The sequence below is a fragment of the Oncorhynchus mykiss genome, chromosome 11 (genome assembly GCF_057628025.1).
Source record: "Oncorhynchus mykiss isolate SJ-2025 chromosome 11, ASM5762802v1, whole genome shotgun sequence".
Taxonomy (NCBI): Eukaryota; Metazoa; Chordata; class Actinopteri; order Salmoniformes; family Salmonidae; genus Oncorhynchus; species Oncorhynchus mykiss.
Window position 1 is genome coordinate 36775001 of NC_143032.1, and position 14723 is coordinate 36789723.

Consider the following 14723-nt stretch of genomic DNA (forward strand, 5'->3'; position numbering starts at 1 on the left):
ACACGTGTGCCTTAAGTGAATTTGTGTTATTTCTTTCCTTCTTAATGCGTGTGTTGTGTTGTGACAAGTTAGGGGTGGTATACAGAAGATAGCCCTATTTGGTAAAAGACCACGTCGATATTATGGCAAGAACACCTCAAAAAAGCAAAGAGATATGACAGTCCATCATTACATTAAGACATGAAGGTCAGTCAATCCTAAATTTATTTTTGATACTGTCGCAAAGCTAACTAAAAAGCAGCATTCCCCAAGAGAGGATGGCTTTCACTTCAGCAGTAATAAATTAATGAACTTCTTTGAGGAAAAGATCATGATAATTAGAAAGCAAATTACGGACTTCTCTTTAAATCTGCCCATTCCTCCATAGCTCAGCTGTCCTGAGTCTGCACAACTCTGCCAGGACCTAGGATCAAGAGAGAACTTCAAGTGTTTTAGTACTATATCACTTGACACAATTATGAAAATAATCATGGCCTCTAAACCTTCAAGCTGCATACTGGACCCTATTCCAACTAAACTACTGAAAGAGCTGTTTCCTATGCTTGGCCCTCCTATGTTGAACATAATAAACGGCTCTCTATCCACTCGATGTGTACCAAACTCACCAAAAGTGGCAGTAATAAAGCCTCTCTTGAAAAAGCCAAACCTTGACCCAGAAAATATTTTTTAAACTATCGGCCTATATCGAATCTTCCATTCCTCTCAAAGATTTTAGAAGCTGTTGCGCAGCAACTCGCTGCCTTCCTGAAGTCAAACCAATGTATATTAAATGCTTCAGTCTGGTTTTAGACCCCATCATAGCACTGAGACTGCACTTGTGAAGGTGGTAAATTACCTTTTAATGGCGTCAGACCGAGGCTCTGCATCTGTCCTCGTGCTCCTATACCTTTGTGGTGATCGATGGTATCAAAAGCAACACTTTCTTTTGGAGAGATTGGAAACCCAAATTGGTATACACGGATAAGTTCTGGCCTGGTTTGGATCTTATCTGTCGGAAAGATATCAGTTTGTCTCTGTCAATGTTTTGACCTCTGACAAATCAACTGTAAATTTCGGTGTTCTTCAAAGTTCCGTTTTAGGACCACTATTGTTTTCACTATATATTTGACCTCTTGGGGATGTAATTCGAAAACATAATGTTAACTTTCACTGCTAGGCGGACAACACACAGCTGTACAATTCAATGAAACATGGTGAAGCCCCAAAATTGTCCTCGCTCGAAGCCTGTGTTTCAGAAATAAGGAAGTGAATGGCTGTAAACTTTCTAATTTTAAATTCGGACAAAACGGAGATGCTTGTTCTATGTCCCAAGAAACATAGAGATATTCTGTTGAATCAGACAATCTTGATAATGGTACAGTCGTCTCAAATAAAACTGTGAAGGACCTCGGCATTACTCTGGACCCTAATCTCTCTTTTGACGAACATATCAAGACTGTTTCAAGGACAGCTTTTTTCCATCTACGTAACATTGCAAAAATCAGAAACTTTGTCCATGCAGCCATGCTTTTGTTACTTCTCAGTTAGACTACTATAATGCAGTCTACTTTCCGTCTATCCGGATAAAGCACTAAATAAACGTCAGTTAGTGCTAAATACGGCTGCTAGAATCCTGACTAGAACCAACCAATTTGATCATATTACTCCAGTGCTAGCCTCCCTACACTGGCTTCCTGTTAAGGCAAGGGCTGATTTCAAGGTTTTACTGCTAACCCACAAAGCATTACATGGGCTTGCCCCTACCTATCTTTCCGATTTGGTCCTGCCGTACATACCTACACGTACGCTCCGGTCACAAGACGCAGGCCTCCTAATTGTCCCTAGAATTTAAGCAAACAGCTGGAGGCAGGGCTTACTCCTATAGAGCTCCATTTTTATGGAATGGTTTGCCTACCCATGTGAGAGATGCAGACTCGGTCTCAAGCTTTAAGTCTTTACTGAAGACTCATCTCTTCAGTAGGTCACATGATTGAGTGTAGTCTGGCCCAGGAGTGTGAAGGTGAACGGAAAGGCTCTGGAGCAATGAACCGCCCTTGCCGTCTCTGCCTGGCTGGTTCCCCTCTCTCCACTGGGATTCTCTGCCTCTAACCCTATTACAGGGGTTGAGCCACTGGCTTACTGGTGCTCTTCCATGCCCTCCCTAGGAGGGGTGCATCACTTGAGTGGGTTGAGTCACTGACGTGATCTTCCTGTCTGGGTTGCGCCCCCCTTTGGGTTGTGCCATGGCGGAGATCTTTGTGGGCTATACTCGGCCTTGTCTCAGGATAGTAAGTTGGTGGTTGAAGATATCCCTGCAGTGGTGTGGGGGCAGTGCTTTGGCGAAGTGGGTGGGGTTATATCCTTCCTGTTTGGCCCTGTCCGGGGGTATCATCGGATGGGCCCACAGTGTCTCCTGACCCCTCCAGTATTTATGCTGCAGTAGATTGTCGGGGGGCTAGGGTCAGTCTGTTATCTGAATCTCCTGTCTTATCCAGTGTCCTGTGTGAATTTGAGTTTGCTCTCTCTAATTCTCTTTCTCTCTCTCGGCGGACCTAAGCCCTAGGACCCTGCCTCAGGACTACCCGGCATGATGGCTCCTTGCTGTCCCCAGTCCAACTGGCCGTGCTGCTTCTCCAGTTTCAACTGTTCTGCCTGTGGTTATGGAACCCTGACCTGTTCACTGGACGTGCTACCTGTCCCAGACCTGCTGTTTTCAACTCTCTAGAGACAGCAGGCGTGGTAGAAATACTCTCAATGATCGGCTATGAAAAGCCAACTGACATTTACTCCTGAGGTGCTGACTTGTTGCACCCTCGACAACTACTGCAATTATTATTTGACCATGCTGGTCATTTATTAATATTTGAACAGCTTGGCCATGTTCTGTTATAATCTCCACCCGGCACAGCCAGAAGAGGACTGGCCACCCCTCATAGCCTGGTTCCTCTCTAGGTTTCTTCCTACGTTTACCTTTCTAGGGAGTTTTTCCTAGCCACCGTGCTTCTACACCTGCATTGCTTGCTGTTTGGTGTTTTAGGCTGGGTTTCTGTACAGCACTTTGAGATATCAGCTGATGTAAGAAGGGCTATATAAATCAATTTGATTTGATGATCAAAGTGATTCAGGAGTAACATTAAAATAGAATATTGCCCACCAACATTAGACAACTGTATAGAAAACCCCTCAAGTTGCTGAAATAAGTCAATTTAAACATTAGATGGTAACTAAAATAGATGTGCAGATGTCCCTATTTTGCTAAATCCCGAGGTTGAGTTCAAATCCCAGGTGAGGTAATATTGAAAAGTCAATACTAAGTGATCATGTCAAATGTAATTATATTGATTAAAGATGTTTACATTATTTTAGCTGAACAGTGCATCTCTTAGCTTAAAACCCCCATACCACTTAATTACTTCCCTTACAAAAAATACAATTGTAAAATTTCACAATTTTCACATGTGAAAACAGGTCAGTTTCAAATATTGCATTTAATATTAACACCTTTTCACCTCACACTTGAATTAAATCTAATTCTTACATGTGCATTTTTACACTTAACAAAACTCATGTGTGAAAATCGAATTCTGACATGTGAAATAGCATTTTTGTTACGGTTTTCTTCCGAAGGAGAGGCGGACCAAAATGCAGCGTGGTTATTTCAGTACATGTTTAATAAAAGATGAACAATACAAAAACAATAAACATACCGTGAAAACCTAAACAGCCTTATCTGGTGCAAACAAACACTGAGACAGGAACAATCACCCACAAAACACTCAAAGAATATGGCTGCCTAAATATGGTTCCCAATCAGAGACAACGATAAACACCTGCCTCTGATTGAGAACCACTCCAGGCAACCATATACTTTTCTAGACAACCCCACTAACCACAATCCCAATACCTACAAAAAACCCAAGACAAAACACACCACATAAATAACCCATGTCACACCCTGGCCTGACCGAAATAATAAAGAAAACACAAAATACTAAGACCAGGGCGTGACAATTTTCACATTTGAAAAACATTGAAATTTGTTAACCCCATGTTGTCACATTTATTTAACATGAGATTGTTTTCACATGTGTAGTTTCATGTTATCACAGGTTGCTTTTACATGTTGTGACATGTTATCACATTACAGTAACTTCACATAATATCATGTGATCACATGAAATTCATGTTGTTTTTCTGTAACGGAATGTCAAAGTGGAATATTTTTTTACATTTTTACAGATGAATAAATGAAAAGCTGATATGTCTTGAGTCAAGTATTCAACCCCTTTATGGCAAGCCTAAATAAGTTCAGGAGCAAAAAGTCACATGATTTGCATGGACTCACTCTGTGTAATATAATAGTGTTTAATATGATTTTTGAATGACTACCTCATCTCTGTACCCCACACAAACAATTATTTGTAAGGTCCCTCAGTTGAGCAGGGAATTTCAAACACCGATTCAACCACAAAGATCAGGGAGGTTTTCCAATGTCATGCAAAGAAAGTCACCTATTGGTAGATGGGTAAAAATTTAAAAAAGCAGACATTGAATATCCCTTTGAGCATGGTGAAATTATTAATTACACTTTGGATGTTGTCTCAACACACCCAGTCACCACAAAAATACAGGAGTCCTTCTGAAGGAAACCACTCAGGGATTTCATCACGAGGTCAATGGTGACTTTTTAAAACCGTTCGAGTTTAATGGTTGGAGAAATGTGATAGGAGAAAACTGAGGATAGATCAACAACATTGCAGTTACTCCACAAAACTAACCTAAATGATGGAGTGAAAAGAAGGCTGTACAGAATAAAAAATATTCCAGAACATGCATCCTGTTTGCGGCTGGTTAATCAAATCAAATGTTATTTGTCACGTACAAATAGTTAGATGTTAATGCGAGTGTAGTGAAATGCTTGACGGGTAGGAGCGTTGGGCTAGTAACAGGAAGGTTGCTGGATCGAATCCGGGTGTGCAAAACACTTATACTTACCCAGAAAGACTCACAGCTGTAATCGCTGCCAAATGTAATTCTAACATTGACTCAGGGGTGTGAATACTTATGTAAATGAGGTATTTCATTTTCACAGTTAAATCTTTTACACTTAGCATGAATAAACAAGTCAGTTTTCAGTGGAACGGAACACAGGGATTTAAAAGAGCGTATGATGAGTTGTGCAATGTAAAGTTTTATGGAGAGGTCAGGTGTGTGTGTGTGTGTGTGTGTGTGTTTGTGCCAGCATACCCCCATGTCTCTGTCTGCGTGTCTGTGTTGGACTGACAAGGCTTTAGTGGAGTCATGTATTTTCATGGTATAGGCTGAAATATGTTGAGGCCATGCTGCTGTTGCCTTTATCCCCCCCCCCCCCCCCCCTCTCTGTGTCCAGAATGCTTTGTACTCCTGTGACGGTCGCTGTCAGTAGCTGTCACATTCCATCCATCTGTAATAATCAGTCTTTTGTCAATCAGAAAGAGTCTGGAGCAGAATGGTTGAGTCTGAATAAATCTCTCACTTTTGCAGAAGCTCATTTGACTGTGTTTTCTTGCTGTTCCATGGGCAGCTGAAGCTCATTCATTACACAAAACCAAACACTGACGCTTAACCTAGATTTTCTGCATAACTACCTTCTAGCTAGACTTGGAGGGAATGTACAGATACATACATCACATGCACTTACACACAAAATACTTATGTCACGCTACAACACAACACATACAAACCACACCCTCACCTGTGCACATGTTTATAAAACATGAGAGTTAAATGACATAATTAAAAAATTGCGTTGCAGACACTAGTTTGTTCAAACATTACTCAAACTGATTCAGTTATTGTTTCTAACCATATTATTTTATTCCACCCCACCCATGCCCCAATCTCCACTATATAACTTTCACTATAAATTCCCTAACAAAATATGTTGCCTTTGTACCAGAAGCCATTGAACCACAGAAGATACTGTAGGTCTAGATTAGATGCCTCATTTTGTTTTAATTGTTCTCTTTCTCTCGCTCTCTCTCTCTCTCTCTCTGGTTTCAAGCTCAATTGGATCTGAAAGAAAGTAAGAGCGTTAAACAGAGATTTCCTTAAAAGAAACCGCTGTCAACTCAGTCGTCCCACTCACTCCCTCCTCAGGACGACTGGAATGTCCTGTCATCCATTTCCTCCCAGACAACCTGACACCAAATGTGGATAGGATGACTGACTTTCCCACCAAAGTCGGAGGTGGCTACAGATGATTGAAAACACACACACACACACATTCCACACAGACAATTTCCTTGCCACACACAGGACTCAAACATACATTGACATGCTGTACTGTGAAACACTCAAATAGTGACAATGTCAAAGGAATTCCACAGACTTGTGTTACCACTAATTCACACACATTAATGCACATACACCCCCCCCCCCCCCCCCCCCCCCCCCCCAGAGGCTGCTCTTGGTTTTGGTCCTATCAGTGAATCTTAGCAATTAAGATATTACTGTATTCTTGAGCAGCTAAATAGCTCTCTATATTCTACCCACACAGTATATTTGAGTTTATGGCTCACTTAAAGAGAGTCTGAAGATTAGTAATTGAGAAATCACCTCCCCTAAGGTAGAGGGGATTGATTCATTTAAGCTCTTACTAGAAGTCAGTTAAGGGACTTTACACAAACTGAAAGTGAAGGCAGTAGAAATGGCCAAAATATTTTTTCTCTGGGTCTACATGTTCGTGGTACAAACCAAAGACTTACATTGTCTGTAAAGCTCACTTAGTTGGTAGTGGGAAAAATATGCCTATCTGGAGTTCAATTGGTTCAGTTCTCACTTTTCCTCCCCATGACCTCAGTCTCTATGACTGGAGAATCAACGAGAGGCTATGCATTCTATGGGAAATAATGAACAACGTGGAAGGGGTGTTCCACGACGCACTAGCGGAGTGAAAGTAACCTTCCACTGCAATCTCAATACAAGAGATCACCATAACAATAACGATCTAATTTAGTTCTGGGTGGAGAAAGTTACGTTCTATGCATGGTTTTGCCCTGTATTTACAAATCAGAAATTGCATAATATAGTTGACAGTATGGTATGGAGCCGGCAAAGTCAACATTTCAACCAACATGAACCATTAAAGGAATACACCACCCAAAAAATGATGTTTTGGTTTGTTTCATTAGTCCATTGTTGACAAAGTCCCCCAAAATATTTTGCTTGTCAGCAATCAAGTTTTTAATAAACTCAGCAAAAAAAGAAACGTCCTCTCACTGTCAACTGCATTTATTTTCAGCAAACTTAACCTGTAAATATGTGTATGAACATAACAAGATATAACAACTGAGTCATAAACTGAACAAGTTCCACAGATGTGACTAACAGAAATTGAATGTGTCAAAAGGGCGGGGGGGGGGTCCAAATCAAAAGTAACCGTCAGTATCTGGTGTGGCCACCAGCTGCATCAAGTACTGCAGTGCATCTCCTCCTAATGGACTGTACCAGATTTACCAGTTCTTGCTGTGAGATACCCTACTCTTCCACCAAGGCACCTGCAAGTTCCTGGACATTTCTGGGGGAAATGGCCCTAGCCCCAACCCTCCAATCCAACAGGTCCCAGACGTGCTCAATGGGATTCAGATCCGAGCTCTTTGCTGGCCATGGCAGAACACTGGCATTCCTGTCTTGCAGGAAATCATGCACAGTACGAGCAGTGTGGCTGGTGGCTTTATCATGCTGGAGGGTCATGTCAGGATGAGCCTGCAGGAAGGGTACCACATGAGGGCAGAGGTCTTCCCTGTAATGCACAGCGTTGAGATTGCCTGCAATGACAACAAGCTCAGTCCGATGATGCTGTGACACACCGACCCAGACCACGATGAACCCTCCACCTCCAAATCGATCCCACTCAAGAGTACAGGCCTCGGTGTAACGCTCATTCCTTCGACGATAAACGCAAATCCGACCATCACCCCTGGTGAGACAAAACCGTGACTCGTCAGTGAAGAGAGCTTTTTGCCAGTCCTGTCTGGTCCAGTGACGTTGTTGCCGGGGTCGTCTGGTGAGGACCTGCCTTAAAACAGGCCTACAAGCCCTCAGTCCAGCCTCTCTAGGCTATTGCGGACAGTCTGAGCACTGATGGAGGGATTGTGCGTTCCTGGTGTACCTCGGGCAGTTGTTATTGCCATCCTGTACCTGTCCCGCAGGTGTGATGTTCGGATGTACCAATCCTGTGCAGGTGTTGTTACACGTGGTCTGCCACTGCAAGGACGATTGGCTGTCCATCCTGTCTCCTTGTAGCGCTGTCTTAGTCGTCTCACAGTACGGACATTGCAATTTATTGCCCTGGCCACATCTGCAGTTCTCATGCCTTCTCTCAGCATTTATAAGGCACGTTCACGCAAATGAGCAGGGACCCTGGACATCTGTCTTTTGTTGTTTTTCAGAGTCCGTGTCCTAAGTCTTTATTACTGTGACCTTTAATTGCCTACTGTTTGTAAGCTGACAGTTCCACAGGTGCATGTTCATTAATTGTTTTTGGTTCATTGAACAAGCATGGAAAACAGTGTTTAAAACCTTTACAATGAAGATCTGTGAAGTTATATGGATGCATCATACTGGGATGATTTATATATTTTGAAAGTTTACATGTTTGAAAGTTTATTTATATTTGTTTTGTATTTTGTATTTTTTTATTTTTTGTTGTTGCTTTTACCCCTTTTTCTCCCCTATTTCATGGTTTCCAATTAGTAGTTAGTCTTGTCTCATTGCTGCAACTCCCATATGGACTCGGGAGAGGCGAAGGTCGAGAGCCGTGCGTCTTCCGAAATATAACCCAACCAAGCAGCAATGTTTCTTGACACAATTTCCACTTAACCCGGAATCCAGCTGCACCAATGTGTCGGCAGAAACCTGGCAACCGTGTCAGCGTGCACTGCCCCCGGCTCGCCACATGAGTCGCTAGTGCGCGATGGGATAAGGACATCCCTGCCATCCAAACACTCCCCTAAGTCAGACGATGCTGGGCCAATTGTGCGCCACCCGAAGGGTCTCCAGGTCGTGGCCGGCTGTGACAGAGCCTGGACTCGAACCCAGAATCTCTCGTGGCACAGCTAGCACTGCGATGCCTTAGACCACTGCGCCACTCGGGAGGCCATTTTGAAAGTTACATATCTTAAAATTGATTGCTGACAAGCAAAACATGTTGGGACATTGTCAACAATGTATTAATGACACAAATGCCAAAAGTGTTTTTTTATTGTGTAATCTCAATTATACGTCAGATGGTGATTGTGAGCCACTACATCCATGACCTGGCTATGTGAGGTTAGTGAGCCACGTCCAAAAAAGGTTTGTTCGCAATAAACGAGCAATGAATGATATGATAGCCCGTGCCTGTTAACACATTCATAGAGGAAGGATATCACAGTCAAGCAATATTATTGTATTTTAAATCTTATTTTCTGTGTATAACATTTGCTACAAAAAGCAAACAGGCAACTAGTCCAAACCTGGTAGCTAGATAAGGAAAAAATATATAAAATAAAAATTGCAATGATTAGCTAGCTACATGTTGACATGTAGGCTATGGCTTATGCCCAACCTCTGCAATGCTAGACAAGTAGCTAGCTAGCTAGTACACGTTCTGATTACCTCGTTAACAGGCACGGGCAACCCTGTCTCAGAGCTCTACGGACAATTTTTTTTTCGACCTCATGGATTGGTTTTTGCTCTGACATGCACTGTCAACTGTGGCACCTTAAATTGAATTTACCACATTTGGACTCCAAAATGTAGAAAAATCTCAAGGATGATCAATGGAAACAGGTTGCACCTGAGCTATTTATGTTTTTTGTATTTAATACAATGGCAAAAATATATAGAAAATGTAGGTATTGTGTATATTTGATGAAAAATAATAAGGAAAATAATAAATCTAATCAATTTCAGAATAAGGCTGTGATGCAACAAAATGTGGAAGAAGGGAAGGGGTCTGAAAACATTTCAAATTCATTGTATATGTGTATGTATATATATATATATACAGTGGGGCAAAAAAGTATTTAGTCAGCCACCAATTGTGCAAGTTCTCCCACTTAAAAAGATGAGAGAGGCCTGTACTTTTCATCATAGGTGCACGTCAACTATGACAGACAAAATGAGAGAAAGATTTTTAATTGATGTATTTGCAGATTATGGTGGAAAATAAGTATTTGGTCACCTACAAACAAGTAAGATTTCTGGCTCTCACAGACCTGTAACTTCTTCTTTATGAGGCTCCTCTGTCCTCCACTCGTTACCTGTATTAATGGCACCTGTTTGAACTTGTTATCAGTATAAAAGACATCTGTCCACAACCTCAAACAGTCACCACTCAAACCTCCACTATGGCCAAGACCAAAGAGCTGTCAAAGGACACCAGAAACCAAATTGTAGACCTGCACCAGGCTGGGAAGACTGAATCTGCAATAGGTAAGCAGCTTGGTTTGAAGAAATCAACTGTGGGAGCAATTATTAGGAAATGTAAGACATATAAGACCACTGATAATCTCCCTCGATCTGGGGCTCCACGCAAGATCTCACCCCGTGGGGTCAAAATGATCACAAGAACGGTGAGCAAAATCCCAGAACCACACGGGGGGACCTAGTGAATGACCAAAGTGAGCTGGGACCAAAGTAACAAAGCCTACCATCAGTAACACACTAGGCCGCCAGGGACTCAAATCCTGCAGTGCCAGACGTGTCCCCCTGCTTAAGCCAGTACATGTCCAGGCCCGTCTGAAGTTTGCTAGAGAGCATTTGGATGATCCAGAAGAAGATTGGGAGAATGTCATATGGTCAGATCAAACCAAAATATAACTTTTTGGTAAAAACTCAACTCGTTGTGTTTGGAGAACAAAGAATGCTGAGTTGCATACAAAGAACATCATACCTACTGTGAAGCATGGGGGTGTAAACATCGTGCTTTGGGACTGTTTTTCTGCAAAGGGACCAGGACGACTGATCCGTGTAAAGGAAAGAATGAATGGGGCCATGTATCGTGAGATTTTGAGTGAAAACCTCCTTCCATCAGCAAGGGCATTGAAGATGAAACGTGGCTGGGTCTTTCAGCATGACGATGATGCCAAACACACCGCCCAGGCAACGAAGGAGTGGCTTCGTAAGAAGCATTTCAAGGTCCTGGAGTGGCCTAGCCGGTCTCCAGATCTCAACCCCATAGAAAATCTTTGGAGGGAGTTGAAAGTCCGTGTTGCCCAGCAACAGCCCCAAAACATCACTGCTCTAGAGGAGATCTGCATGGAGGAATGGGCCAAAATACCAGCAACAGTGTGTGAAAAAGCTTGTGAAGACATACAGAAAACATTTGACCTCTGTCATTACCAACAAAGGGTATATAACAAAGTATTGAGATAAACTTTTGTTATTGACCAAATACTTATTTTCCACCATAATTTGCAAATAAATTCATAAAAAATCCTACAATGTGATTTTCTGGATTTGTTTTCTCATTTTGTATGTCATAGTTGAAGTGTACCTATGATGAAAATTACAGGCCTCTCTCATCTTTTTAAGTGGGAGAACTTGTACAATTGGTGGCTGACTAAATACTTTTTTGCCCTACTGTATATATATATACACACCGTTTTACATAGTTTTGATAGCAGGATACTGTAAAGTCCATTATTCCTCTGAAGAGTATAACTTAGGCTGTTTGAGAAGGTTTGAATCAAAGCAACCTGCCTACACGTAGTTTGAAGTACAACACCAACAAAGCTACTGTAGTAGGTCAAAGCTTTGTGCTGGAAAACCTTGATAGAGCATGGGTGACTCATTGTCGTGAGTTGTGGTGCTCATGTGAATTTCCTTTTTTTGGTGTTAATTTTCATGGTTTTTACACCGGAATATGATATTATTATACAACATTTTAATTCAGGTTAACACATGCTCTCCTTGTTGTGTGTTTTATTTATTTATTGATAAGATCCCAGCTCATAATCCGACTGATCATTGCTCAAACCAAATTGGCGAGAGCAAGGAAACAAAGACTGAAGCAAATATTTACTATGCGATTACATAATGTTGCTGGCAAGATGACTACAGGGGTGGGAAATATGAATGAACTGTTCTCCAATTGAAGTGTTCTGAAATATTCTCTTTCGCCAAGACCAGGTGTGACCGTGAATGTATCACAGTCATCCACCTCGGTGGAAACGACTTGGGACACACAAAGAGGACAGTCCTGGCACGTCAGATGCGATCTGATTTGGAGGTTGTTCATCTGAATGTTCAAGGGACAATGGTGGTCTACTCTGACATCACACAGTGGAGGAGCTGGATGTTCCAGTGGGAAGAGGACCGCAACAATCGCATAGAGATGGCCAGGTGCTCTGTCAACCAGCTGGTGTTTGCACATGCACACAACCCGCCACACTGCCATAAAGCACCGTGTCCCTGGGCAGTACCATAGGGATGGTGTGCACAAAGCATCTCAGAGAAGACAATTGGTCATAAGTGCTGAGCATAGAGACCGTTTACTCCTACTCTTATGGGTAAAAAATAATATTCAACAGATATTTAGGAGACCTCATGAGCTGTCCTAAACAGTTAAGAGTTACCAGGAGGTGTCTTGATTATGAAAAAAGGCAGCAAGTCAGTGGTTCCTGCACCATAGACAATGCAAATGCTTTGGAGTTGAAAGAATGTTTTGATATTTCTATATGATCAACCCATAAATGTGACCCGATTCAGGAAACTAGGCATATGTCGCAAGTCACAAATTTACAGGAGAGCTGTTTGAACGTTAAAAGAAATGAAGTAAAATGCATTTTTGGGCAGAAATGCCTCCTCGACCATGTGAACTTTCATGTGCCTTAATAACAAACTTGTATGCCATCTGTAAATACGAATACAATTGCAAGCATAGTTGGTTAAGCCACAGAAAAAGTGAGCAACCTTCCCTCTAGCCATGATTGGCTGAGATAATGAGTGGGCTGGACATGCCGAAAGAGGACTTTGGATTGGTCTGCCATATTGAAGGCTTCTGTCTATTTATGCTCGTCAGTCTGTGTTGGTAATCCTGTCGAACGCTGCTTTTTTTAAATGTATTGTGTAGTGGAACTGCATACAGTTGAAGTCTGAAGTTTACATACACTTAGGTTGGAGTCATTAATACTCGTTTTCCAACCACTCCACAAATGTCTTGTTAACAAACTATAGTTTTGGCAAGTCGGTCCACTTTGTACACAACACAAGGAATTTTTCCAAAAATGTTAACAAACAAATGATTTAACTTATAATTCACTGTATCACAATTCCAGTGAGTCAGAAGTTTTCATACACTAAGTTGACTGTGCCTTTAAACAGCTTGGAAAAGTCTTGAAAATGCCATGACTTTAGAAGCTTCTGATAGGCTAATTGACATAATTTGAGTCAATTGGAGGTGGATGTATTTGTGGATGTATTTCAAGGTCTACCTTCAAACCCAGTGCCTCTTTGCTTGACATCATGGGAAAATCTAAAGAAATGAGCCAGACCTCAGAAAAAAATTGTACACCTCCACAAGCCTGGTTCATCCTTGGGAGCAATTTACAGATGCCTGAAGGTACTACGTTCATCTTTACAAACAATAGTACGCAGGTTTAAACACCATGGAACCACGCAGCCTTCATACCGCTCAGGAAGGAGATACGTTCTGTCTCCTAGAGATGAACATACTTTGGTGCGAAAAGGGAAAATCAATCCCAGAACAACAGCAAAGGACATAGTGAAGATGCTGGAGGAAACAGGTACAAAAGTATCTATTTCGACATAACCTGAAAGGCCGCTCAGCAAGGAAGAAGCCACTGCTCCAAAACCGCCAGAAAAAAGCCAGACTACGGTTTGCAACTGCACATGGGGACAAATATCATATTTTTTGGAGAAATGTCCTCTGGTCTGATAAAACAAAAATAGAACTGTTTGGCCATAATGACCATTGTTATGTTTGGAGGAAAAAGGGGGAGGCTTGCAAGCCAAAGAACACCATCCCAACCGTGAAGCACAGGGGTGGCAGCATCATTTTGTGGGGTGCTTTGCTGCAGGAGGGACTGGTGCACTTCACAAAATAGATGGCATCATGAGGTAGGAAAATTGTGGATACATTGAAGCAACATCTCAAGACAGTCAGAAAGTTAAAGCTTGGTAGCAAATGGGTCTTCCAAATGGACAATGACCCCAAGCATACTTCCAAAGTTGTGGCAAAATGGCATAAGGACAACAAAGTCAAGGTATTGGAGTGGCCATCACAAAGCCCTGACCTCAACCCTATGGACAATTTGTGGGCAGAACTGAAAAAGTGTTTGCGAGCAAGGAGGCCTAGAAACAGTTCTCAGTTACACCAGCTCTGTTAGGAGGAATGGGCCAAAATTCACCCAACATATTGTGGGAAGCTTGTGGAATGCTACCTGAAACATTTTACCCAAGTTAACCAATTTAAAGGCAATGCTACCAAACACTAATTCAGTGTATGTAAACTTCTGACCCATTGTAAACTTCTAGTGTTAGCTAGCTACATTTTCAGATATTACACGTTTCTAATTTTGACAGGAAGTGGTTTAATTTCAAGCTAGAGTGTATCGTTAGCTAGCTAACGTTAGCTGGCTGGCTCCCTACCTAACATTATTCGATTCCCAGAGATATGGGAAACGCTGTGCTTTTGTAGTTAGAGCCTAATGTTAGCTAGCTAGCTGGTTAGCTCCCAGCATTGTGGCATTATTGGC

General features: G+C 42.0%; 1 long non-coding RNA gene across 1 annotated transcript in view; it reads left to right on the forward strand.

The window, feature by feature from the left end:
- The window catches only part of LOC110536619 (uncharacterized), a 48840-nt gene extending 43338 nt beyond the window's left edge, over positions 1-5502 (forward strand). Inside the window, exon 3 of the long non-coding RNA XR_016484298.1 lies at positions 2537-5502. This is a non-coding gene — a long non-coding RNA (uncharacterized LOC110536619). The remainder of the gene's footprint in view (positions 1-2536) is intronic.
- Positions 5503-14723: the final 9221 nt, after the last annotated feature.